Below are 4782 nucleotides of genomic sequence, written 5' to 3'. Positions count from 1 at the left end.
TCCCAAATTCCCTTTGAGCTTTTGGAGGAGGTCCAACTTGCTTATCTAATGTTGGTGTGATTAATCGTTGAGGGAAAGGTACTTAGGCCTTTGGGAACTTCCAGAGAAATGGAACTGAGTTCTTGTGATCTTCTATTATTCTTCTCCTCAATTCTAAACATGTCATTCTTCAGAAGTTCTTCATGATTTTTGCCACTTCTCAACCCAACATCATCACACTTTTCATTATATCTTGACTGTGTAGGAGGGGGATCTTCTTTAAACCATTTTGAAACAATACTATCAAGCTTTGCCCCCAAATGTTTGAACTCCTCACTCTGTGACTTGTGAATTTCAACATTTTTAGGTGGTTGAATTTCATTTTGTTTGACAGGCTCTCTTACATTTATGGCTTGCACTTCTTGAATATCTGAGGGAAATTCCATCCAACTTTTGTTCGACCATTCATGGAGGTTCAATGTCACTTGATCAATTAACGAATAAGCTTCATCTACACTTTTGTCCATAAAAGAACCTCCAGCTGATGAATCCAATAAAGTCTTGTCTGAGAAAGAAATTCCCCCATAGAATATGTGCAAAATCAACCATTTTTCAAAACCATGATGAGGGCACTGTCTTTGAAGACTCTTGAATCTATCCCATGCTTCAAATAATGATTCTCCATATGCCTGAGAAAATTTTTTTATGCAATTCCTCATATACACCGTTCTACTTGGAGGGAAAAAATGATTCAGAAATTGCTTCTCCAATTGTTCCCAACTTGTGATGCTTTGAGGACAGAGAGAATATAGCCAAGTCCTTGCTTTATCCTTGATACTGAAAGGAAATATCATCAATCGAACTGCATTTGCTGATACTCCTTCACATTTCACCAAATCACAAATCTCTAAAAATGTTTCAAGATGCAGATAAGGACTTTCTGATACTTCTCCTCCAAATTTGTGACCTTGTATCATGAAAATTATCTCTGGGTCTAGTTGGAAACTTTCTACTTCAATTTGAGGTTGCACAATGGGAGATAAAAATCTTGCAGAAAAGGGTGTAGAAAAATTTCTCATGGTCCTGCTTGACATGTTAGTGCTCATGGATATTCAAGAAGAAAAAGAAAATTATCAAGAATCAAAAACAAGAAATAAAATGCAATATGAAAAGCAAGAAAGCAAATGCAGAATTTAAATTGCAAGAAAGAAAGTGCATAATGAAAACAAGAAAGAAAAGATAAAAGAAAAAAAAAAATGTCTAGAATAATTCATATGCTAAAAATTGCAAGATATGTTTACAAAAGAAAAGAAGAAAGAAACAAGATCAAAAGAGAAAACAGAGAAAAGTTAGATTAGAGTACTAGAAATCAAGAATGCAAAGTTAGAATTAGAATTAGAATTCCAACAAAAAGAGTTGTCAAGAATGTTATTCAAGAAAGGAAAAACTTACGAAAACAGAATTCTAACAATTAGTTATAACTATGCAAATCAAAAGAAAAAAAGAAAAATTATGTTTAGTCTAACTCAATTGATAATTCCTAATGTTTTAGCGCAGTCCCCGGCAACGGCGCCAAAAACTTGTTACGCTCCGCAAGTGTACGGAAATGTCGCAAGTAATATAAAAGATTATCGTATCCACAGGGACTGGAATAAGCACTAGAAATGTCTCAATGCGAATTAGCTAAACAACTATCCAATCGTTTCAAAAGCAAAGTAAAGGTAAACAAATCTAATCTTAGAGATCAACAAACAAGAGTTTAGTGTTTTGGGTTATGATAAAGGGAGATTCTAGGAGTTTCGGTTTCTTTATAAGATTTCTTGAATGTAAATGGTTCACCAATTCTTATTCCTCAATTTCCAAACATGTAGAAAGTTGTCGGTTCCCTCTTGCAATAGACAACCGGCTAAGGACTGAGAAATGTATCTAAATAGGATTAATTAGACATGAACCTACGTTGTCCTTACACAGAAGCGCACCTATTACTATGCCTTCCTCGGATATCAACATAGAAGCCCACAACTTATTAATCTATAAAGATACAAGAAGCTAATCATAGAATCCATCCTACTCTCTTGAATATTCTTATTTCCTCTTCAAGATTATCTCTCAAACGTCCTTACACGGGCTTGCACCTGTCCCTCGGATGATCGAGTGAGAGTTTATCCTTACCAAGTCCATAAGAAATCCAAACAATCAATCAAGAATGAGAATTAAGCACAAACCACCATCAATCATTCAAGATCTAATTGATACAAGCAAGATAATGTCATTGAAACAAGAAGATGGCAAATCCATAAGAGATTACATCAATCCATCATACAAATACTCCCTTAATCCTAGAATACAAGATCTACTCCATGAATCGAGGAAGAAAACCCGAAGAAACAGAGATTACAAGCATTCCTTGAATCCCCAATCCAAGAAAATAAGAAGAGGGGAAAAAGAGAAAACTTATCTACAAAGAAGCTTCGTCTTCGGATCCAATCCACGCTCCGGAGTCGAAATCGTCGAGATCTCCCTTAGAATTGCCCAGAAATCCTCCCAAGAATGGGAGGAAACCACCAAATCTTGCTTTCTCCCAAAGGGGGAGAGATCCCCTTTCAATTCATGAAGAAGGGTTTAAATAGAGGAGGGAATCGGGCGCCACACGGCCCCGTGACACGGCCGTGTGAGATTCACACGGCCATGTCCAGTTCCCTCTCTGCCAAACCTGCACGGCCGTGTGACTCCACACGGCCAGAACCCTTCTGCTCTCTGGAAATGATACACGGTCGTGTGGTGCACACGGCCACAGCCTGCTTGGTCTCTGGAAGTCTCACACGGCCGTGTAGATCCACACGGCCGTGTAGATCCACACGGCCATGTAAGGCTTCTGCTCTGGTTGGCTTCAAATCTTGACACGGCCGTGCGAGGTTCACACGGCCATGTCATCTTCCTCTTCTGTTGGTGCCAAACTCCACACGGCCCGAGCTCCATCCCAGTGCATGGCCGTGTGAGGTACACGGCCCGGTGCTTTCTCCCTTCGTTTCCTCCAATGCATGCCCAAAGATGTAGATTCTTCACCAAATCGACTCCTGTGTACAGAAAATGCACAAAAAGCATATCTCCGAACCAAAAGAGTAAATATGCTAAAAGGAAAGCTAGAAGTATAAAAATGCATAGATCAAGCATGCTCAAAGTATGTAAATGTGCGTAAAAACATGCATAAAAGAGTATATAATCTACGCACATCAGGTGTCTTTCATGAGGATTTGGGGTTGTGAGGCTTACGTACGACGTCAAGTCTCAGACAAATTAGGACCCAAATCCGACAAGTGCTATTTCATCGGATATCCCAAGGAAACTAAAGGATATTACTTCTACATTCCCAGTCAGCACAAGGTAGTTGTGGCAAAGACTGGGGTCTTTCTAGAAAGGGACTTTGTTTCTAGAAAGACTAGTGGGAGCGCGTTCGATCTTGAAGAAATTCAAGATGCGAACAATAGCACTCATGCCACGATGGAAATTGAACTGGAACCACAAAGTGTTGTGGATGATGTTGTTCCACAAGGAGTTGAGGAACAACAACCGGTTCATGTAGACATACCTCTTCGCAGGTCTGATAGGGTACGTCGTCAGCCTGAGAGATACTCATTTCTCTTGTCTGACCATGATGACATTGTGCTCATAGAGGATGAGCCTACCACCTATCAAGAAGCTGTGATGAGACCAGATTCCGAGAAATGGCTAGAAGCCATGAGATCCGAGATGGAATCCATGTACACCAACCAAGTATGGACTTTGGTTGATCCACCTGAAGGGGTAAAACCCATTGGGTGTAAGCGGGTCTTTAAGAGAAAGACTGACATGGATGGACTTATCTATAAGGGTCGCTTGGTAGCTAAAGGTTTCAAACAGATTCATGGTATTGACTATGATGAAACCTTTTCTCCAGTGGCGATGTTTAAGTCCATTCGGATCATGCTTGCTATTGCAGCCTACCATGACTATGAGATATGGCAGATGGATGTCAAAACCGTGTTTCTGAATGGAAACCTACTCGAGGATGTGTACATGACACAACCTGAGGGTTTTGTAGATCCACAGCATACTAGTAGAGTATGCAAGCTGCATAGGTCCATTTATGGACTAAAGCAAGCTTCTCGGAGCTGGAATCTTCGATTCGATGATGCGATCAAACAGTTTGGTTTCATCAAGAACGAAGATGAGCCTTGTGTCTACAAGAAGGTTGTAGGGGACATAGTTGTCTTCCTCATATTATATGTGGATGACATACTACTCATTGGGAAGGACATCCCTATGCTTCAGTCTGTCAAGACATGGCTAGGGAGTTGCTTCTCAATGAAGGACTTAGGTGAGGCATCCCGCATTCTAGGGATACAGATCTATAGAGATAGATCTAAGAGATTGCTTGGCCTAAGTCAGAGTACATACATTGACAAGGTACTCCTTCGGTTTGCCATGCAGAACTCCAAGAAGGGATTTCTGCCGATGTCACATGGCGTGAGTCTTTCGAAGACTCAAAGTCCCTCTTCTAGAGAGGAGAGAGACCGCATGGATCAGATCCCTTATGCCTCAGCCATAGGATCGATCATGTACGCCATGCTATGTACTCGACCTGATGTCTCGTATGCTTTGAGCATGACGAGCAGATACCAGTCAGATGAAAGTCCTTGGATAGCGGTCAAGAATATTCTTAAGTACTTAAGAAGAACTAAAGAATATTTCTTGATATATGGAGGCAATGATGAGCTAGTGTAAAGGGTTACAATGATGCTAGCTTCCCCACCAGGATGACTA

General features: G+C 40.5%; 1 pseudogene; it reads left to right on the top strand.

Annotated features, from left to right (window-relative positions):
- Nucleotides 1–594: 594 nt before the first annotated feature.
- On the top strand, nt 595–692 carry LOC121993768 (annotated as a pseudogene).
- Nucleotides 693–4782: the final 4090 nt, after the last annotated feature.

The sequence above is a fragment of the Zingiber officinale genome, chromosome 1B, assembly GCF_018446385.1.
Source record: "Zingiber officinale cultivar Zhangliang chromosome 1B, Zo_v1.1, whole genome shotgun sequence".
Classification (NCBI taxonomy): Eukaryota; Viridiplantae; Streptophyta; class Magnoliopsida; order Zingiberales; family Zingiberaceae; genus Zingiber; species Zingiber officinale.
This window is presented reverse-complemented; position numbering and strand designations above follow the sequence as displayed.